General features: G+C 44.2%; 1 protein-coding gene and 1 pseudogene across 3 annotated transcripts in view; one reads left to right on the plus strand and one right to left on the minus strand.

The window, feature by feature from the left end:
- Positions 1–8,659, minus strand: part of SFXN1 (sideroflexin 1) — a 47,414-nt gene extending 38,755 nt beyond the window's left edge. For 2 of the 3 annotated variants that reach the window (XM_060008363.1, XM_069540571.1), the window contains exon 1: positions 8,561–8,655. The gene's annotated coding sequence lies outside the window, so the exon portion shown is untranslated. Of the gene's footprint in view, positions 1–8,560 lie in introns of all 3 variants that reach the window. The other variant, XM_060008365.1, reaches the window with a different exon arrangement.
- On the plus strand, positions 1,900–2,346 carry LOC132422366 (nuclear transcription factor Y subunit beta-like; annotated as a pseudogene).
- Positions 8,660–23,747: the final 15,088 nt, after the last annotated feature.

Here is a 23,747-nt window from a genome sequence, read left to right on the forward strand (position 1 = left end):
GCCCAAAGATGTCCACCTCCCAACCGCCACAGGATCTGGATCGATTACCTTACGCGGCAAAGGTGGTTGCTGGTATGATTAAGTTAAGGCTCTTGAGACTAGGAAACCACCTTGGATTATTTAGGGGGGCCTGTTAATCACAAGGGTCTTTATAAGAGAAAGAGGCAGGCAGGAGAGGCAGAATCAGAGAAGTAGATGTGACAAGGGACAAGCAGAGCTTGGAGTGATGCCACGAGCCAAGGCAGGTGCACAGCTTCTGGAAGCTGGAAACAGCAGGGAAACAGATGCTCCCTTGGAGCCTCCAGAAGCAATACAGAACCATTCAGGCTTCTGGCTTCTGACTTCAGAACAGTAAGCTAATACACAGTTGTTTTGTTTTAAGGTACATTTGTGGTAATATGCTAAATAGCAATAGGCTACTAATTCAGCACTCTTTTACCCTACTTAAAAGGATTTTATTTTGTAAATAAGTTCATTTAGAAAACAAACTTATGGTTACCAAAGGGGAAAGGAGGGGGGGCGAGGGAGGGATAAATTAGGAGTTTGGGAGTACCATATATACACTACTATATATAAAATAAACAACAAGGACCTACACCTATAGTTCTCTGTGTGTATAGCACAGGGAACTATACTTGGTATTTTGTGATAACCTATATGGGAAAAGAATCTGAAAAAGAACATATATATATGTGTGTATATATATATATATATATATATACATATATATATATCTGAATCACTTTACTGTACACCTGAAACTAACACAACATTGTAAATCAACTATACTTCAATAAAAATAAATAAATAAAAATATTTAAAAAGAATTTTAGTAGAACTCTATACTGGTGTAATACCAACTAGACTTGAGAGCCTGTCCTGCCCCCACCAATTTCAAAACCATAAGGCTAATCAGGAATACCATATGAACATTCTTACAAAGACAGCTGATCTCAAACCAGATAAAATTTTAATTATTGACTAGGACTCCCATGTTCCAATTAGACAAGCATTTTCACACACCAACCTTCAAGCCCAGGAACAGTTTTCACTTTTTTCCCACTCTAAAAAAATAACCCGTTTCTATAATTAGGGGTCCAGTTTTCAAAAAAAATATTTCTTATTTTGCACTAAAAAAACAGTGCATCCAGGCGCTGCTGCCCTGGATCACTGGTCTCCCTCCAGTTGTGGACCTGGGAGCAGCTCTGCACATCCGGCCAAGACGCAGGGGGCCACGGCTGGGGCTCCTGACCCAGTAGCGGCCTCCGGGGCCAAGGCACCCCCATGGCCTTGGTTGCTATGCGGGGGTCCCTGGGGTACATCACCTTCCTACCTGCCTTATCGCCAGGGCTTGGTGGGCTGGTCACTTGGTCGGTGACCTGCAGCATCCAGGACGCCCACCAGCTGCCGGGGTCTGCGCTTTGGGATCATCCACCCCACAAACTCGGTACCGAGCAGTGGGCCAGGGGCTGGGGCTACCGCGGGCACCTTCGTGGGAAGGAAGCGAAGTCCCAGGGGTGGTAGGGGAAGAAATGGATTTGGTTTCCCCACTGTCTGGTTTCTGCATGAAGAGCACAGCCATCCCTGAACTTGTGGTTTCTGGACTTTCCTCTCTGTCTCCTCACCAAGGCTGACATTGGTCAAAGATCAGATACCTTTCCAGAGAGTTCTTAAGCACCACTGACCACGCAGTTCTGACAGTATTTCATGACAATGTATGGTGACAGTTTAGAACAAGTGCTTCTCAGCTAAGAATTTCTGCAGTGTTGACTGGGTAAGTCATTCTGCTGTACAGCCCTAGCAATGATACTGGGGACCACGCGGATGATTGCAAAGCCACAATGGCTCAAAAGAAAGATTCAGAGAACAAAGTATATATATGTATATATACATACATACATGTATATACCGTCCAATTTCAGGGGTGGCAGAGATAAGGGAAAATGCCACACCTCCAAGGGACAGACTGCGCGGGACACCAAACAATGTGTTCAAGGAAGTGCATGTGTATCAGCTTTACGACAAGCCATGCAAGTGAAAGATGCCATGGACAGACTTAGAAGAGATGAGTGGGAGGATCTTCTCTCTGCCACGTCTATCTGAGGCTTTGACAGTTATGCAGAAGGGCGGAAATATCTTCAGAAATTTAGAGGCTATAGAAGGAGAGACAGGAAAGGTGGAAATCTCACAGCTACAGATTGATTAAGTGAAGAGCTTCCCAAGGAGAAATTTACTAACCAGTGACCAGCTGATTGAATAGCTGCAGATGGTCAACTGTGGAATGTTATGGTTTACACATAATCATATCAGTAGATTTCTGATGTTCAACAAACTCAGTTTCCATGACCTGAAGAAATGATGGAATAGGGGGTGTAGAGAAGCAAAGGAGGCTGGAAGATTCTGGAACAGAGGCGTTAACAGGAACTGACCTGTGAAAGGAGGTGTCTGTATATTTAAATAGTTATAATGTTGCTTTTTTTTTTTTTTTTTTGCGGTACACGAGCCTCCCACAGCCGCGGCCTCCCCTGCCGCGCAGCACAGGCTCCGGACGCGCAGGCTCAGCGGCCATGGCTCACGGGCCCAGCTGCTCCGCGGCATGTGGGATCCTCCCGGACCGGGGCACGAACCCGCATCCTCTGCATCAGCAGGCGGACTCTCAACCACTGCGCCACCAGGGATGCCCTATAATGTTGCTTTTTGACACTTGACCAACTGAGGTGTTAATTCTGACTTAAGAATCTTTTTTTAAAATGAATGATTTCAAAGAAAAATTTGGATTGTAAAGGTATGAAAATATTTTTTTTGTATGAGAAAAAAAGTGGGATTCAAAAAAAATTTCTGTAGTGACTGACATCACTTATGCTAAGAAATAAAGTCAAGGCTTTCTTACCTAAAGACAAAATCAATAAACTAAGAATGACAGCTATCTGGGGCCATTAATAATTATAGCATTAGATTGCATTTAAATGAGTCATTCCTAAAGATATTATTTTACAGATTATATACGTTAATACATTAATTAACCCCTCAAAGGGGATAGAAATAATCTCTTAGAGGGGAAAAAAAATCCTGTTAAAATTCAATCTCTTGGCTAAGGGGTTTTTGGTAAATATAGTATCATGAAGCCTCATCAAAACTCATCAAAATGAATTTCTCCAAGTTTTCCTTATTCACTCATTCATAAACGAAATTAATATATGCATTCAGTATGCACTGAAGGCCTCTCCTATACCCAGCACTGGCTTGGCCCTGGATTTGGAAAGACCCACCATGCGGTAAATAAACTGAAAGGCAAACACATTCTAATGAATACAGCCTAAACTTCCCCAAACGTACTTACAGACACCCTTCTCATATAGAGCTTATTATGGGTGGACATCACCCACCTCTGTCCATGCAGTCTTCAACTGAGTTATCAGATTACTAACCTGGGTAAACCTTATTGAAGACTGTGATATGAATGATTCTCATATCCAAATCTGTACACACTTTTCAAAAATATCTATTATTTCAGTGAAGTAAACCTGGTTTAACATCCACAATAACTCAGTCACAGAATTTATAAGCTTTTAAAGCCAAAATGAGTGCCATGACAAAGATTCTCTAGTCATAATATTGTATTACACATTATAGGCCTACTGGAAATGGTACTTAACTCCATCTTTTTTCAAGTCATTATTTAAGTTATATCACAACCTTCATCACCAATTCTGGGAGGGCAATACTGTCTCCCTTTTAGGTTAGATGTTACACAGTCAGTGCACAGCTATGCAAGGGCGAGGACCACCCCCTGACTCAGAGGCCCAGGACCACTTCCCACCACATACAAGCCTTCATGGCTGGTAAACAGTCTGCTCCAATTAGACAACGGTGATCAGTTTCATTGCCAAATAACTTTACTGAACCAGTTGGTTAGTGGAACTTGAATTTCTGGCTCCAAGCCGCACCTCCCTAACTGCCCTGTAACCTGGAATCCTCCGATGGAGGTGATGAGGGAAGGGGTGTGTAGTGGTTAGGGGCTTATGCTGGTGGAGGCAACAGACCTGAGTTCCAATGCCAGCTCCACCGACGACTCTGGGACCTTGTACACATTATCCCACTGCCCCAAGTTTCTGCATCTTTATCAGCAAAATTAGGATGCTGCTTAATAATAACACTAATGTTTAATAACCACATATCATAAGAGCCCTCCTTATATGACCCCATCTAACCCTCATAAGGGTTTGGTTACAAGGAAGCGGTGCTGCCAGGGTGTGACGTTTTATTACCTGGCTCCAGAATCCCTGCTCCTTGGGGAGGTAGTGCTGACCTGGAAAGCGGCTTCCTGGAAATCCTGATTCAGTAAAGCAGGGGTGGAGCCTAGGAAGGTGATCCTTAAGAAATACACCAGGGGTATCCTATGATCAGCTAAGTTTGGGAAACACTATGTGGGAAAGGATATAAAACCTATAGATAAATAACCAAATGCCCTACCAGCTAAGGGAAGATTCTTACCCTCTTTCAGGGGCAACAGAAATATTTAGATGACTCCATGGCCATTCAGGCTGGTTGCTGGCTGGGTCCTGTCGAGGAAGGCTCCCTGCCCTGTAGCCTGGTCTGCTGAGTACCTACCCTGCCAACCCACGGAATTGAGACCTGGACTTGAACCACTGCAATCTGGATTAGAGTCCTGACTCTGTCTCTTCCTTTCTAAGCATGTCACTGGGTGAGTCATCTCCCCTCTCTGAACCTCAATTTTCTCGTCTGTAAGATGGAGATGAGAGTTGGCTGACACAGTTGGAAGAATTAGGAAACTGAAGTGTGCAAGAGGGCTTTATTGACCTTTATTAACTGTAAAGGGCTAAACAAAGGTAGGGTCATTACTAACATGTCATTCTCCAAGCAAGGAATCTCCTGCCCTCATTGGCTCAAGTCCTGCACAGAAACACAGTGGCTGGTAGTATTGGTGGGGTTGGTGGTGGGGGGAGGGTGGGGAATGCAAGGGCACTTGGCTTCCTGAAGATGATGCCTAAGAAAAATGATTTTCCCTGAGATAAGCTTTATTTCAAACTTTTAGCTACATGCCAAGAAAATGCTTAACTACTGGAAAAAAAAAAAAAGAATTTTCTAAAACTTCACAGAAAACAAACTAGCAGGGAATGTGCTTTCTCAGGAACTTGGTAAGAAAGACCTTTAACCCTGGCTAAAGATTAACAACGCTAATTAAATTATTAAACTGGAAACTTATTGTTAGTTATGTTTTAACTAACATAATGCAGTTGTTTACTGCATTTGAAAGAGTTGAAAAAGAGTCTGGTTGCTCTTGGTTTATTTAGTTAGGGCCAGAGAGGTGTGATGTACCCTATCAAAGTCACTATAGGGGTACATGGCTGAGCACCCATTGTGGGCCAGACACAGGGTGTTCCACGCGTTACTAGACTGCTAAATTCTCACTTCAGCTAAGAAATTTCCCCCTACTTTGCAGAGTTACTCAGAGAAATCAAGTGCCACGCCCAAGAAGGCAGTTTGGCCTGACTTTATACCCCACTTCTGACCCTTGCGGGGCCAGAAGTGATGTGTCTGGCAAGGGCAGTCACGTTCATTGAAGGCACACATTTCCTCATTTGGCTTTGTGATGGTCGTCCACACACAGCATTTCTCTCTTATGGGCATGGCCACACAAGAGATCAAATTATAGATCAGAGGGGCTTCCCTGGTGGCGCAGTGGTTGAGAGTCCTCCGCCTGCCGATGCAGGGGACGCGGGTTCGTGCCCCGGTCTGGGAAGATCCCACATGCCGCGGAGCGGCTGGGCCCGTGAGCCATGGCCGCTGAGCCTGCACGTCCGGAGCCTGTGCTCCGCAATGGGAGAGGCCACAACAGTGAGAGGCCCGCGTACCACAAAAAAAAAAAAAAAAAAAAAATTATAGATCAGAAAGTTGAATCCTGTGCTAAGAAGCAGATTCTTTCAAAGGGCATTTCCACTCAGCAATGGCTTTCTGTTGCATACCCTCCTCTATTCCAGGGACAGGTCTGCATGGAGACATGGGGCCTGTGTAGTAGAATCAGGAACCCATGGGGAATGACTGCCTTCTGTCTGTCTCCCTGCCACCATACTCCCTGCCTCCACTCCCCATCCACATGGCAGATCCCATTCTTCTACGAACTTTAAAACACCCAGGTAACAATACAATCATTGTTCATATTCTGGTGAACCTCAAGATCAACTTTGGGTTTCTTAATCAATTTCTTATGATGAGTGAAGTTCTTATCCATTTTTTAAAAAAAATTCTATTAGTTTTTACTTGAGATGGTGGTATCAGCCTGTAAAAATAATAAAGTACTCCCAAACTGTAGTATTTTGGACATATTCAGTTGAATATTTTCCCACCTACTTTAAAGAATCAAGTAACAGATTATATATACTGTGTATGAAAATATTTCACAAAGTAATAGCAGTTAACTAAAAACTTAATAACTTTGAACTTTGTATAATTAAGTATAGGTTTGATATGTATTCTGACAATAATTTTTCACTGTCTAGGTAAGAGTCAGCCTTTTAAAAAAATGACTTAGTGCTGATTTCTTACCTTTAACCTCAAACAAAAGGTTGGTTCTATTCACAATTATACTCCAACCGAATGCATCTAACCACGGCTTGCTGAGTAGGATGTAGATGCCATATTTCATTCTAATGCATCAGAGAGCAAAGAAGTTTTATGATGGATCTGCTCTAAGGGTCACTGCTGCTCTGGTTGTCTTCTCAGCTTCCTCTGCAGGAAGTGAGGAGGGGGAAGGGGTCCCCTCCCTCTGACAACATCTTTCTATACTCATCCACATGGGATTTCATAAAACTTTTACAGAATATTAAAAGCATTCTAAATATTTTCCTGATCCTGAATTACATCTACCCCTTGCTATACAGCTTCTTCTCTGACAACTGCAAGCACAGATACCCCTTTCCTGAAAGCCCATGGGACTTAAATGCTTGCCTGCTCAAGCAAAGCCTTGAATACATACTTAAAGCAATCATATGTTAGAGCTGGATAGAAACCGATATATCCTCCTCTCCAAACACCATCATTTTTTGCAAACTAGACAACTGCAGTCCTGAGGCGAGAAAGGAGCTGCTTGAGGTCCCAGAACCTCCTGGTGGAGCCTCCACTCATCCTCCCAGATTTCCCTCTCAGCTTACAGCTCTTACATGGCAAGTTCAGCACCACAAGAGCTGCAAAGTCTCCTTATTTACCTGTATACCCGCCTTGCACCTATTACAGTGCCTGGAACATGGAAGCAGCTCAGCAAACTGCGGATGGGCAAAGGAAGAGAAAAGCTGGAGACACGCAAGTAAAAATCTAGAAGATGAGGCAGAAGAGAGATTATGACTGAGAAAAGTAAAAGCAAAATGCCATGGGGCTTCAGAAGGCAGTTGCCCATGGAGTGGTTAAGTGCCCGAGCTCTAAAGTCACTCATACTGAGCTTTCTCATTCAGGCACTCAACAAATATTCAGTGAGGGTCTCCCTGGTGCAGGGAACAGACAGATGAGCAAGACAAACAGAGGCCCTGATCACAAGCAGAGAATCAAACAAGCAAGTAAACAGTTAATTTCAACTGGTGACAAATTCTCTTAAGGAAAAAATCACAGGGGTAATCTAACAGAGGATGTGTGCATGAAGGGGCAATTTCAAACAACACAGCCAAGGGAGAGCATCTCTGAGGAAGTAACATGTAAGCTGAGACTACAGATGACCAACTGTGTGACTTTAGGCAGGTTACACAACCTCTCTGAGCCCCCGTTTCCTTCCCCATCTGGATTAGGAAGGCAAGGCCAAGTACCTCATGCGGCTGGAGGAATGTAAAAGTAGATGGACCTGAATCACCTGCAAACTCTTAGTAGGCATTGTGTCTATTGTCATTCTGAGAAGGTTAGAGGCTCGTGACAAGTGGGAAAGCTCAGGCGGTCAGCACGGAAATGCAAGCTCCGGGCAGGATCACTCCTGTTCCCATTACCTGCTTTTCTCTTCCCTACTAGATTGCGAGTTCTAGGGCAGGGGCCAGGTGGTCTCTGATCTCCGAGCCCCCCCCTCTGCGCCAGGAGGAGAAGCCAGGAGCTAGGAGCTTGAGGGGCGTGGGGGTCGGTGCCACCGAACCACCGAGCAATCGCTCGCGCCAGTCCCCGCCGTGGCCTGTCCCCGCGGCAGCCATCTTGGGTGTCCTCCCCGCGGCGAGTTTCGTCACGCGGCCGCGGGGACAGCGTGGCAGGGCGCGTGCGGGCGTGGATGGGTGAGCCCCCTCCCATGCCGGGAGAGCCACTCCACCGCGGGGGCTCAGGGGGAGCTCGGAGGAGGTCAGGCTGCTAGAGACGGGGAGCTCAGGCATTGGGATGGCAGGGGTCTCCAAGGTGTAGGGACCCCCTGGCACGGGGAGTCCCGGGCATGGCGAGGGGGCTTCTGACCTCCCAGCCCCGGTGTCTCCTGGCAGCCGGCCCGCGGGAGCGCGCCCCCGCTCCAGCCCGCGCCCCTCCGTCAGGCTCCCTGCGCGTTTCCAACCCACAGCACCCGGGTCCGCGGCCCACGACTCACCGCTCCCCCCCGGCCACAACCCGCGCCGCTCTGGGGACCCGCTCAGCGCCGCCTTCGCCACCACCGGAAGCGCTTCTCCCGCCACGGCGGCCCTGCGCGCCGCCGCCGTCCGGAGCGCGCCCTCAGAGCGCGTCCCCGTGCGGAGCCCAGAGGCCCGGCTGGGCTGGGCGGCGGCCGCGCGCGGGAGGCCCCGGACGCGCCATCGCAGTCGCTGCGCTCTGGAAGCAGCCTCCGCCTGGTCCAGGCGCAATCCTCTGTGCCCGCGCTTTTGCTTCTGGCTCCATCATGAACTCCGAAGTTCACCCTCACCGCGGTGCGGGCTCCGTGCCATGTTTCCCATTTTGGTTTCCCCGAGACCGACCCCTTACTTGATCATTTCTCAGTTCCCAGGGTCTTACATAGTCAGCATCCTCTCATTCATTCATTCAAACCATTGTTTCCCAAAGTGTGGAATTTGGCACCACTGGGGCTACAAGGCGATTTTAGGTGGTACAAGGGCCATGACCTGATTTATGTCTAAACAAGAACCATCATCCTGGCTGCTGTGTGAATAGGCTGTAGAGGAGATGACGTGGAGGCAGAGGAGCCAGTAGGGAGGCTACCCGGGGCTAACCAGGGGAGAAATGACGGTGGCTTGGACCAGGTTGGTAACAGGAGAGGCGGTGAGAATTATTGGATTCCGGGTATATCTTGGAGACAGGTGAAATTTAATAAGTAGTGAAATTAAATCATGTTCATGGATAGGAAGATTCGATTTTTAAAATCGTAAATTCTCCCCAAATTAACCTAAAAATATAATGCAATACCAAACAAAATTCTGTCAACTCTAGTGGGTATAAGAGTTTGGTGTATAACTTGACAGGGTGACTGTAAAATGTATATGAAAAATAAAGAGCCAGAAATAGCCAAAACTATTTTGAAGAAAAAGAGCAGGGTGGAGTGACTCATCCTGTGAACACAGAGAGGTTGTGTGTTTGTGCAGGGATCAACAAATAGTGCAGGCAAATAAGAGGTACCAGACACACACCCTGCACATACAGAAACCTTCTATTAGCTGCATCCTAAGTGAACGGGAAGGTTAGATATTCATTAAATGACGCTGGGGCAATTGAACCCCTACCTTAAACCATATATAAAACTGAACTTCAGGCACATTAAAGACCCAAATATGAAAAACAAAACTCCCAACTTTTTAGCAGACAATATAGGAGGGTATCTTTATGACTGGGGATAAGGATGCATTCTTAAATAAACACAAAATGGATGGAATATAAAGGAAAGATTGAAAAGTTAAACCTCATTAAAACTAAAAAAGTCATGCTCACCAATGACAGCATAATAAAAGGGAAAGAGTTCACAGACTGGCAGGAAATATTTTCAATACATGATCTGGCAAAGAATACATATGGAGAAAATATTAAAAAGGTTTCAAATTAATAAGAAAAAAGAGAAACAATCCAATAGATAAACAAATAAAAAACAAGAAGCATGCAATTCACGGAGACAGAAAAACAAATGACCCTGATACCTAAAAAAAAAATCAACCTGGCTAGGGATTTGGGCACTCAGCGTAGGTTTCACAGATAGTTTTTTTTTTTTTTTTTTTTTTTTTTTTTTTGCGGTACGTGGGCCTCTCACTGTTGTGGCCTCTCCCGTTGCGGAGCACAGGCTCCGGAACCGCAGGCTCAGCGGCCACGGCTCACGGGCCCAGCCGCTCCGCGGCATGTGGGATCTTCCCGGACCGGGGCACAAACCCGTGTCCCCTGCATCGGCAGGCGGACTCTCAATCACTGCGCCACAAGGGAAGCCCTACAGATAGTTTTTTGGTGGGACTCCTCATTCTCAGAATTCCTAGGAACGTTTAACCGGTTTCTGTTCTTTACTACACTCTGTGCCAAGTGTTGGGCTCAAAAAGATTTAAAAAAATTCCTCCCTCAAAGAGCTTAGTGTCAAGGAGATATATATATATGTAAACAAGTAGTTACAATAGATGATTACAACTCAGTATAAACATTGCAACAACATACTTTGGGTGATGTAAGTGCGTAAGCACAGGAGGGATGCCCCACTCTGCCCGCAGAATGGTGATGTGAGAGAGGTCTGGTAGATACAAAGTGTATCCGTTATCTGTTGCCACGGTGATGCTATAGCAGAACCACAAAAAACCTCAGGAGTATACAAAAAAAAAAAAAAGGTTATTTTTGTTTCTGCATCTATGGGTTGGCTGGCGGTTCTGCTGATCAGAGCTGGGCTCTGCAAGGCCTCCTCAGTTGGTGGCTTTGTGGGTCTTGGCAGGGTTTTCTCACTGTCTGAGTCTCCAGCTAGGACAGGTGGACTGACTTGGCTCTGTTCCAGGTCTCATTTTTCCAGCAAAGTTACGGAGAGAGAATCCTCAAGGCTGCCTTCACTTCTGCTTTAGCCTATTGGTCAAACCAAGTCACAAGACCAGCCCAGATTCTTTATCTCTTGATGGGATGAGCTGCAAAGTGACATTATAAATAGATGTGATATATAGACAAGTGGAGACTTGGGGGCTTTCTTTTTCTTTCTTGTGTGTATTTTGCCTTCCCAGCTTCCCAGTTTCTTTTGGGGATCTCCTCTCTCTCACTTCATTTGATCCTGGTCAGATTGTCAGTCATGGGACTTTTATCTTCTCACGCCTGCCACTGCCATGGGTATGTGACCCAAGCTTGGCCAAACAGAATCCCGCTCTGAATTTATATGTAGACACCGGGAAAAAGAGAAGTCATTCCCCTCCTCTGACCCTATAGGGGTTGCTAAGCTGGGAGAATGTGGATCAGGGGCTGCCAGGGCTGCTCTTTTTGCCTGTTTGCAGAATTGAAAGTAAGCTGAAAGAAGGCAAGAGAGAGAGTTCAGATGACATAACTGCAGGCCCTGGGCTCAGCCAATCCTGAAGCTAGGTCTACCTCCTAGGCTTCCAGTTATAAGAGCCAATAAATCCACCCACATACAGTTTTTGTTTTTGTTTTTGTTTTTTTAAATCATAAGCTCTGTTGAGTTGGGGTTCTGTCTCTAACTGACTGGGGCTTCATTTTTAAATCATAAGCTCTTTTGAGTTGGAGTTCTTTCTCTAACTGACTGGGGGCTTCACAGAAGTGGTGACATTTGAGCTGAATGAAATCAAATTTGAAAAATCAAGGAAAAGAAGGAAGATGAAGGAAGAAGAAATGAGCTAAGGTTTAAAGAATAAAAAGCAGGTGTCCACATGTGTTCCTACCATTGTTTTAAATAAACGTCTTTCAGAAAGAGCTTCCAAGGAAGCTAAAGCAGTATTTTTCACCTTTGTTGATAAGGAAACTGAGGGCTTGGGAATTCTTGCTAGTCTAGCATTGACAAAGGTTGCAAAACTCTGGCATTTTAATATGGACTTTGAACTGTTCAGGGCATGGCAAAAACGAAACAACGCTTAAGTCAGCAAAGATAGGGGGACATTTCTGAGCATAGCAAAAGTTCCGTGAGCTGAGCAAAGATCTTGCAGAATATATCACAAGGTGAGAGTTTCCTCATGGTAGAACAGGGAATTCAGTGAGACTTAATATGTTTCTTTTAAATTAATATTTAAATGAAAACCTTAAGTTACAGATTCAATTAGCAAATTTATTTGTGATGATAAAGGAAATGCATAATCATGAATTTGAGAGGTGTGGAAAACTTCATGTACACACTCCATGCTGTTCCTCAGCTCTCTCCCTGGGAGATTTTTAGTATGTTTCCTTCTAGGATTTTCTTTTCTTTTCTGACCTAATCAAACTTCTGTTCTTCCTGAGCCTTATAGGAGAAGGAACATAGGGGAATAACAGTCATTGAGTGCCCACTGTGAGTTGGGCACATAGTAGACACTTTCACAAACATCTTTTCTAGTCCTCAGAGAAACACTGAGAGGTTAACTACTTGTATTAGTCAGGGTTCACTGAGAGAACAGAACCAATAGGATACATCTCTATCTTTATAGCTATCTATCTATCTATCTATCTATTTTTCCTAAGGAATTTTTTCACATGATTGTGGGAGCTGGCAAGCCTGAAATTTATAGGACAGACCAGCAGGCTGAAAGCTCCTATTGATGTGTTGAAAGGCTGAACTTCTCTGGGCAAATCAATTTTTGCTCTTAAGGCCTTCAACTGCTTAGGTGAGGCCCACCCACATTATGGAGGACAATGTTCTTTATACAAAGTCAACTGATTACAGATGTTAACCATATCTACAAAATGCCTTCACAGCAGCACCTAGATTAGTGCTTAATTGAATAACTGGGTTTCTAGACTAGCCTAGCTAACACATAAAAGTAACCATCATATTACCCTTCCCCTGATTTTATATCTCCATTCACTCTTGCCTCTAACAATTCATCCCCTGATCTTTTGAAAATGTGAATCAGATCAATTCTTGTCCCGCTTTAAAATCCTCAATGGCTACCAGTTTTATTTACAGTTAAATTTGAACTTTCCATCATGGCCTATGGACCCTCATGATCCGTCCTGTACTATTTCTGTGGTTTCATGTTAATATCATTAAACTTCCTGACTTCTGAACAGGCCAACTTATTCCTACCTCAGGTGCTTTGTATATGCTGGTCCAGCTGCCTGGAATGCTTTCAGGTCAAATATCACCTCCTCAGAGAAGCCTTCCTTGACCACCTGAGTAGGAGTAGCCCCTCCCACTTCCCCTGGAGCTCATCCCTCTTTTATTTCTTTTACTGCACTATTACTATCCAAAATCACCTTGTTGACTCATTTGTTGACTTGTTTCTTCTCTGTCTCTTGCACTAGAATGTCCCACCGTAAGGGCAGGGGTCCTGTCTGCCTTATCTGCCACTGTATTCTCAGCTCCTTGAACAATGCTTGCCGCAGTTACCCTCCCCGCTCAAATCACGCCACAGCACCACTGTGGTGAGGATCCTACGGCCTCCACCCCGGATGTCGGACCCTGCAGCTTACACAAGAGTTACTCATGCTCCTGGAACTGCTTACTACAGCCGCTGCTGGAACGGATGCTCCACCGCCTGGGCAGGCGCGTCTGATTGGCTGAGCCGCGGTCACGTGCCAGCGCCACATCAAAACTTTTCTGTAGATGTCTAGCACTATTTCTAATTAGCTTTGTCTGTTCTGGAACTTGAGCTAAATGGCATCATATAGTATGTGCTTTTTTGCATGTGTGTCTGGTTTCTTTCACTCAGCATGTTTCTGAGATGTATCCATGTTGTTGGATGTAGCTGTAGCTTGTTTTTTCCTAATGTGTAGAATTCCACTTCATATGAATAGACCACAATTTTTGTGTCCATTTCCCAATTGATGGGCATTTACAGTGTTTCCAGTTTTTGGTTATTATGAATAAAGCAGCTGTGATATAAACAGTCATGTACAATCTTTTTATGGATAAAAGAGCAGTTCTTTTTTTGCATTTAGTTCACATGTTTGGGGCATGTGTCTTCACCGAATTTCTGCCTCCAGAGTGATGTTACCAAGATCTGAAGCTCACGTCACTCCCCATGTGAAAGTTGGTTCTTGCCTCCTGATAAAGTCCAACCTCCCTGGTATGGTATTCACAGCTTTTTGATACTGACCTTAACTTCCAATCCGTTACATCTTTTGCCTTACACCCTGTTACAGGCACATCGACCAACTCACTGTTTCTAGAATGTATCAGGTTGTTTTCTTCCTCTTGGCCTTTGTACAGCTTTCGTCTGGAATGCCTTTCCCCAGAGAGTCTTGATTCCTGGACAAACTGTTACACATCCCTCAAAACCCAGATGAAAGACACCTCCTCTAGGGAGCTGTCCTTCAGTTTGTCAGGCACTTTATTGTACTCTCCACTGGGTACACACTTTGGTATAAATGTTTGGTATTAATGTTGTAGGAGGACTTATTTCATCACATAAATTTCTATGATCATGGTCTGTCTCCTCTTCTTGTCTGTGAGCTCTGGAAGGCAAAGAAGGATGCTCAGAGCTGTGAAGTAATGTACCTAAACGCCACGCAGCTTCTATGACTGAAGGTTTGCCTGATTCCAGGTTAAATGCTCTTAACACCACAGTGCATGGTGGAGTACATGCTCATCGCCATGTGCAAGGTTAAAGGAGACCAGGGATTGGAGCTCAAAGGGCCTGAGGGTCTTGGTCTTGGTCTTGGTGATGAGAACAGAAGAGAGCATGGAGCTGGGCCGAGTGGTCGGGGCGTATCTGCTGGAGAGTGCAGAGTCCTCCCAGCCCAGCACATTGTTGCCATGGTAGTATGAGCTCCGAGGGGCCACATCTACTGATTTGTTTCAAGAAAAACCAGAAATCCACAAAAGATGTAGAGTTTCCTAATTTTTGAATGTTGCTAAGTTATTTTAAGTACAAGGTAAGACAATCCAAAAACATCTGTGGGCTGGATTCAGGCCATTTTTCACACATTTGCTTCTTGTACTTCAAACATCGTCATGCAACATCTGCATTCTGATCATTCTTACTTTGGAAAGTTAAAAATAGGAATGTTAAGTGACTGCTTGTAGCCCAAACAGAGATGCACCTGAAAACCAAGGCAAATGTCCTAGTTTTCTCTGACGTCCCATTTGTTTGTTGGTTTACTCACCACGTTGTCTGATGCTGCATCAGGTTAAGGCCCATGAGGGTACAGCGGCCACCGAGGTGAGTTAGACACTGTCCATCTGCTGGTAAGACACTCAGGGCCCAACACAGGCAGGGCCAGGTGGTCTCAGCAGCAGACATGGAGCCTGGAGGAAGGCCCAACTGGCCTTTTCTGTGTACATGTTGGGGAAGGGTTCCTGACAGAGGTAATAGGTGAACCAGGGCTTAAGGGACAAGTAGGAGAAAGCAAGGTAAAGGGGCAGGAAAGGACATTCTTTGCAGGGGGAGCAGTATGTGCAATAACATAGAGGCCAACTGGTTGGGCATGGGTGGGAGAGCTGTGGCCGATGTGGGGAACGATGGGCGTGGGGTGGGCTTGCCTGTAGATCTCAAGGGGTGGGGATAGGTGGAGATGAGACACCCAGACAGGAGAGGGGTGCATTGCTAGAGGGCATGTAGGAATCCTCCCAGGGAGGGGTGAGGTCAAAGCTGGAAAGAGTATCCTCATGGGTTCCTTCATTGGAGAGATTAGGGAGAGAATGGGGCCAGGGCCAGGGCCCAAGAAGGGAAAACTAAGGGACCAGCAAAGCAAAATGGACAAATGAGCAGCTTAGGGCATTTACGGAGGCAGAGTGCTGGCAGAGCGAGATTTCATGCTGTTTGCCTAAGTCCTACCAGGGTCCTTTTAAAAGGCTGCAGCTTGGAATCACCTGGGGATCTTCCCAATTTTATCCAATTTCCTGGGCCACAACCCAGATGAATTACATCAGGATCTTAACAGGCAGGACCTGGAATCTGGAGTTTTTTTTGTTTTTTTTTTTTGCAGTAGCGGGCCTCTCACTGTTGTGGCCTCTCCTGTTGCGGAGCACAGGCTCCGGATGCACAGACTCAGCGGCCATGGCTCACGGGCCCAGCCGCTCCGCGGCATGTGGGATCCTCCCGGACCAGGGCACGAACCCGCGTCCCCTGCATCGGCAGGCGGACTCTCAACCACTGCGCCACCAGGGAAGCCCTGGAATCTGGATTTTTAATGCTTCAGTGTGAAGCCAGGGATGGAGGGTCACAGCAGTAAAGGATGGACCAAACAGCAAACCCACAGAATCATCCTTCAGTTGATTAAAAGTGGCCCCTCCTGTTCTTGAGGTGAGGGTAGTTGGCTACAGGGATCTTTGTGGGTAATTGCAGAGTTGACCTGCCATCTGCCCAAGATGGGGGCTGGCCTGTGGGCAGCAGGCAGACAGGCCTTAGGCTTCTGTACCTCAAATATGCAGACAATAATCCTGAAAGCATTCTTGTTTGGGAGTGAAAACTCAGTGTGTCACACACAAAGCATCTGAAAAACACATCATGAATTGGCTCTGTTTTAAAATAAAGCAACGCTGAATATCACTTGGAAGCCAATTATGTCTTAAACAGGTTCTGGAGGCTAAACACAATGTTGATTATTCTGAGAAAGCTGAGTCACTCCATTATGCGTTTTAAGAAACTCGTTCATTAGTCAAATTAATCTTAACATAATAGGAGAGAAATAAGGGAGAAATAATACTTCACATTTCTTTTTGCTCAGGTTAAGGACTTGCCGTTCCTTTTCCGTAATTTTTCTGAAAAGAATATGACATCCTGCTCGTCCTTTAGGTCCAATCCATTCATCCATCCAACGTACATCTACTGAGCATCTATTCTGTGCTGGCACTGGACAGGCACCAGTGAGTGAGAATGAGTCCCTCGCTTGGGGGAGCTTACACTCCCATGGGAGACAGACAATAATCCAATACATACAGGATTTCAGGGAGTGAAAAGTGGAATGAAGAAAGCTGGATAAGAGGACAGAGTAAGGTAAGGATGGAGAGGGGGCTGATTTTAGAGGGGATGTTCAGGGAAGGCGTCTTTGTGGAGGTGACATTGGAACAGGGACCCTGATGAAGGAGGGAAGGAGCCAGTCCAGATCAGGGAAGAGTGTTCCAGGCAGAGGGAAAGGCCAGTGAAATAGCCTCAGGACTGTCCTAAAAGCAGAGGCTACAAAGAAACCTTTGAGTTGATACGTGAATTTCTGATAATGTTGATCAGTCTGAGACTCAGGGCCCCAGCTGGCACGTATAATACCTTGGTAGAAGTTACAAAAGGTCACTCTCTCTGGCAGACAAATTACTAAAAGGCTCTCCTACCTGTGATTAAAGCAGCTCCAGGTTGGCCCAGCTTATAAGCAGAGCCCCTGATGGATTCTAGCTCCCCCTCACTCCCTTGCCCAGGGGCATCTTTGTGCAGTGCACAGACTGTACAACTGCATGTAGCAGCCCTCACTGAGGTTCATTTAAAACAGACTCACCCAAGCCATAGGAAAATGATAAGATGGAATAGACTTTCTTTTTCTGGATATTTTTAAAATTTATTTTACTGAATCATAGTTGATTTAAGATGTTGTGTTAATTTCTGCTGTATAGCAAAGTGATTCAGTTATACATACACATATATATATACACACACACATGCATTCTTTTTAATATTCTTTTCCATTATGGTTTATCACAGGATATTGAATATAGTTCCCTGTGCTACACAGCAGGACCTTGTTGTTTATCCATTCTCTACATAATAGTTTTTATGGGTTTGAAAATGCTTACCAAGAAGACTGAAACTGTTGCAGTGGGATAATATTTTGAGAGGTCAGCTGGTTAGCTGATTAACCGGTCTCCTCCACCAACCTCCTTTCTGGTCCCCTTCAAATGACTAAGTTGTTCTGGGCCAACTTCCTTTATTCTTTTCCTTTATTTCTTCCTTTATTCTTCTTTCCTTATTCTTTTCCATTATGGTTTATCACAGGATATTGAATATAATTCCCTGTGCTATACGGTAGGACCTTGTTGTTTATTCATTCTATATATAATAGTTTACATCTGCCAACCCCAAACTCCCAATCCATCCCTCCCCCACCTCCCCTCCCCCTTGGCAACCACAAGTCTGTTCTCTATGTCTGGGAGTCTGTTTCTGTTTCAGAGATAAGTTCATTTGTGTCGTATTTTAGATTCCACATACAACTGATATCATATGGTATTTGTCTCTCTCTTTCCGAGTCACTTCACTTAGTTTGGTAATCTCTAGGTCCATCCATGTGTGCATATCTTTTTTGTTCCTTCTAACTGTGGATACAATTCCTTGGAGTAAAGCCACAATATTTTACTCATCCGCTATCCATGATGGGCACCAGGGTGCCTTCTACTTCTCAGTGCCGCAAACAACTCTGTGATAAATGCCTTCTCGTATGTCCAGTAATGGTCCTATTTAATAAAGACTCTGGGAACGTATGGAGGGGTGAGATTTCTGCACATACAAGCACACTTAATTTAGATACGTACTGCCAGAGAACTCCCCAGAATGGCAGCAATATCTAAACACTCACCAGCAGTGTGCAAAAAGGCCCCTGTTCCTTACATCTCACCAAGAATTACCATTATCCTTCTCTCTGATCTTTGCCAGTCTGATGGGAATAAAGTTCTATATTATTGTTTTGATTTGTAGTTCTTTGGTTATCAGTGATTTTGAGAATCTTCTCATCTACTTAGCACTTGCTTGATCATATTCATTGCCTTTTTTTTTTTTGCGGTACGTGGGCCTCTCACTGTTGTGGCCTCTCCCGTTGTGGAGCACAGGCTCCGGACGCGCAGGTCCAGCGACCATGGCTCACGCTCCGCGGCATGTGGGATCTTCCCAGACCGGGGCACGAACCCGTGTCCCGTGCATCAGCAGGCGGACTCTCAACCACTGCGCCACCAGGGAAGCCCGCCTTTTTTTTCTGAAAGCAGTTTTTCTGTCTTTGTTCCTTTGCACGTGTTCCGAGTCTGTTGTAAACACTGTGAATATCTTCTCCCAACTTGTCATCCTTCTGTTAACTTTGTCTACAGTGTGTTTTGTTGAACAGAATTTTTTTTCTTTGTCTGAAGGTTTTATTTTATTTTTATTAATTTTTCTTGTAGTATAGTTGCTTTACAATGTTGTGTTTCTGCTGTACAGCAAAGTGAATCAGTTTTATGTATACATATATCCCCTCTTTTTTAGATTTCCTTCCCATTTAGGTCACCACAGAGCTTTGAGCAGAGTTCCCTGTGCTATACAGTAGTTGAACAGAAATCTTTAATGTAATTAAAGATTACATTAATCTTTAATGTTGATGTAATGAAAACCACTTACTTGTTACCTTATGTTTTTAGCTTTTGAGGTCTGGTTTTAGAAGGTCTCCCCCAATGCTAGGTTGTAAAATTACTCTCCAATATTTAATTCTTTAGTTGTGTAATTTTATGTTTCACACTTAGGTCTTTAATCAATCTAGAATCTACTTTTGTATATAGTGTGATGTAGGGATTCAACTTCATTTTTCTCTAAAGAATGAGCCTGTTTTCACTACACTGTCTACTAAACGGTGGATCAGGGGATTTAAGGAGTGTAGGATTTACTCCTTCCCCAGACTGGGAATGATTTCATCATGCTTAAGGAAGAGGAGAGAAGAAGAAGAATGCTGAAAATCCAGATATTAATATGTTCCAGGGAGAGGGAACCTGCCTCTTGCTTCCCTGGCAGACTTTGATGAGTCTAGGGAGATGGAGTCTTAGCTTCATAAAGATTCTCAGGCTCTCAGGTATGGGTTATGGAAACACAGCTAATAGATCCAAAGAGTGCTGGCAGACAGAAATGAGGGATATATAAATATTGACATTTACATAGGGGTATGTGAATGTGAAAATAGCAACCTCTTTGAATTAACGAAAGATTGATGGGCCCTTCTAACCTGCCTTGGAACTTAGATTCAACCCCAAGAAAATGTGAGGGTAGGTGAACTTTTAATTAACTAAGATAAAATTTCAACCACCTCAGTGGAATGGGAGCTTGAGATAGAGATTTAGTTCATTTACAGAAATTGCTCACATTATTGCCTGAGTGAAGCTCAAATATACATCTTTGTTGTTTCACTTTTGTCTTAATATATCAATCAATAACTTTTTAGAACTAAACTTGCTGATCAGTTACAACCATAGTTGGGCTAAGAATACAGGAATTTGGTAAAAATCAATGAAACATCTTATGAGAATCAGTTGCCTATGTGATATAATAAAGAGTATTGTATAATTTATTGTAATTTTAAAATTTTCTTCTACACATCCTTTGTATCAGTGTATTTATAATAAAATTATTTTATATATGTATATATATATATTTCTCAGAGTACTGGTTGTTAAACATATAACCTACACCTCTGGCTCAAGTCTCAATTTTATTTAACTATCTACTCTCCCCACATGTCACCCAGGAGTAAGTTTTAATTACTCTAAGCCATTATTTGCTGTTTCAGTTTCTCTTTTTGCTGAGGATTGATTCCATATGGCCATGTAACTCTGTTCTGGCCAATGAGATATAAGAGGAAATCGGCCGGGAGGCTTCTGGGAAAAGTTTCCTTGCACCAAAAAGAGATTTTTTTCACCAAGTACTTTTTTCTGTGTCTGGATCTGTAATGCCTGTGTGATGTCTGGAATTGTGGCAGTCATCTTGTTGCCATGAGGAAAACGAACTGAAGATAAAGCCGCATTCTAAAGAGGGCAGAGTGGGGGATTCCCTGGTGGCACAGTGAGTAAGAATCTGCCTGTCAATGCAAGGGACACGTGTTCGAGCCCTGGCCCAGGAAGATCCCACATGCCACAGAGCAACTAAGCCCATGCACCACAACTACTGAGCCTGAGCTCTAGAGCCCGCAAGCCACAACTACTAAGCCCACGTGCCACAACTACTGAAGCCTGTGCACCTGGAGCCCGTGTTCCACAACAAGAGAAGCCCACGCACCACAATGAAGAGTAGCCCGCGCTCACCACAACTAGAGAAAGACTGCACACAGCAATGACACAACACAGGCCAAAAAAAAAAAAAAAAAAAAAAAAAAAAAAAAGATGGCAGAGTGGAAAGACCTTAATCCCTTATGGCAATATTGAATAGTTGAATTAAGCAATCCTGGAGCTGTTGGGAACTTGTATTTTGGTGAGTAAGAAAATTTTGTCATTGTTTAAGCTAATTAAGTTAGAGGTTTTTTTCCATTGCTTGCAGCCAGACTGTTCTCACTGATACCCTGATCATGTGAATTGTTTGTGTGCTAGTAATTATCTCTCTGTACAGAACCCAATTTTTCTGTACTCTGCTTTGTGATTCTGGGACTCTGCAAGCCACATTTCTGCTTTGCCAGGGCCTGGGGAAAATGAGAGGCTGAACAAGGAAGGAGGGACATGTCCCTTCCTGTTTGCTTCCTATTCTTTTTGGCATCACCACAGCCTTGCTTCCTCATCTCAGAGGCCAAGTGTTTTAGACACTCCCAGACTCAGACTCATTGCACCTCTTCAGAGATACTAGCACTGCAGATGGGGTGCCCCTCCTCAGAGTTCTGGGTCAAGCTCCAGGAGCCATCTCCTCCAAGCTCTGAGATACCAGCAGTATCCAAGCTGTGCTCTCTCCCCCAGTTCTCTAAGATTTAATGAATCCAGACCCCTCCCTTCATTCCCCCGCTGCATAGGGCTGAGGCTGATTCCTGCAGTGGCTACATTCTGATGGCTTAGTGTTCCTTTTTCCATTCCACTGTTCTAATACCCACCCAGTTAAAAATTCTTTAGATTCAATCCTCTCTGTTAAACTAACGTGTGTAGCTTCTGTTTTCCTGAATGAGACCCTGACTGATAGAATGCATTCAGTGGACATTTGATAATTGCCTTTCAATATCCATTGTCCTCCTTCTGCTGAGAGTACCCTGATTTGGAACAGTTACCTGTTTCATAGCAGCCATTTGTTTCATAGCAGCCATTTGTTTTAGGTGGGATTGAGTCAGAGTTCAGCTCCAGGGTGATTGTCTTATCAGCATACCACATCCCCTTAGCGAGAATTCTTGGCTCAGGGATAAGCATGGGTCCCAATTTGAAACACAAGAGAGTGCATCCAGGATGCTGTGTTGTGAGAATGAGGCCCAAAGAGAGTGGCTGGAGCTGCTGGGAGGGAGTGGACCGTGTGGAGACAGATGATGAGGCTGGATGTGGTTGAATACAGAACAGAGAGAGGGAGAGAAATCCAGGGTGTAGTATGGATGCAAACCCTCTGGACCCAGCCTTCCCTAAAGCCAGTGCTCTTCAGCTGTTCGGCCAATAAACTCCCCTTTGCTTAAATAAGTTAGGTTGTATTGTCTTCTACTTGCAGTCAAAAGAATCCTCATTGATGGAATGGAGAAAACAAACCAACATATTGAGCACACGCCATTTGCCCAGCTCTAAGCTGGTTACTTTCGAATAAGCTGTGTTGTATAACTTTCCCTGTAATACTGTTTCTACGTTACACATGTGGACCCTGAGTCTCAGGGAAGTGAAGGATCATGCTTGATGTCACACAGAAAGTCAATGGCAGACCCTACTTTTTTTTTTTTTTCAGAAAAATGTTAACATAGCATTTTGTGGCAAGGATAACTCTCATTCAGATTTAGCTGACAGCAAAACTGTCTCTGCTCTCAGAAAGGTGAAGGGGCATGTATTTGAGAGGAACAAGTAGCAAGGGGGTTTTCACATAGATTCACACAGATTTCACATAGATGACACCCATCCTGCTAGGAATTTTTGATGGGCATGTATTTGAGAGGAACAAGTAGCAAGGGGGTTTTCACATAGATTCACACAGATTTCACATAGATGACACCCATCCTGCTAGGAATTTTTGATGGGCATGTATTTGAGAGGAACAAGTAGCAAGGGGGTTTTCACATAGGTTCACACAGATTTCACATAGATGACACCCATCCTGCTAGGAATTTTTGATGGATTTTATTTAGGTATAATTGATACAGAATAAAATGCACAGCTCACTGAAAGTTGTATAGCTTGTTGAGTTTCCATAGATGTATAGTGTAGTTACCACAACAATCAAGATATAGAATGTTTCCATTGACCCCCAAAATTTCCTTTGTGCTCATTGGCAGTCAAGCCCTCACCCAGACAACCACTCCTCTGCTTTTTTATTTTTATTTATTTTTCTTTTCTATTAATCATCGATTTTACACACATTAGTATATACATGTCAATCCCAATCGCACAATTCATCACACCACAACCCCCACCCCCCGCCACTTTCCCCCCTTGGTGTCCGTACGTTTGTTCTCTGCATCTGTGTCTCTATTTCTGCCCTGCAAACCAGTTCATCGGTACCATTTTTCTAGGTTCCACATATATGCGTTAATATACAATATTTGTTTTTCTCTTTCTGACTTACTTCACTCTGTATGACAGTCTCTAGATCCATCTACGTCTCAACAAATGACCCAATTTCGTTCCTTTTTATGGCTGAGTAAAGTTCCATTGTGTATATGTACCACATCTTCTTTATCCATTTGTCTGTCGATGGGCATTTAGGTTGCTTCCATGACCTGGCTATTGTAAATACTGCTGCAATGAACATTGGGGTGCATGTGTCTTTTTTTTTTTTTTTTGTGGCATTTTTTTTTTAACATCTTTATTGGGGTATAATTGCTTTACAATGGTGTGTTAGTTTCTGCTTTATAACAAAGTGAATCAGTCATACATAAACATATGTTCC

Source organism: Delphinus delphis, chromosome 3, assembly GCF_949987515.2.
Source record: "Delphinus delphis chromosome 3, mDelDel1.2, whole genome shotgun sequence".
Classification (NCBI taxonomy): domain Eukaryota; kingdom Metazoa; phylum Chordata; class Mammalia; order Artiodactyla; family Delphinidae; genus Delphinus; species Delphinus delphis.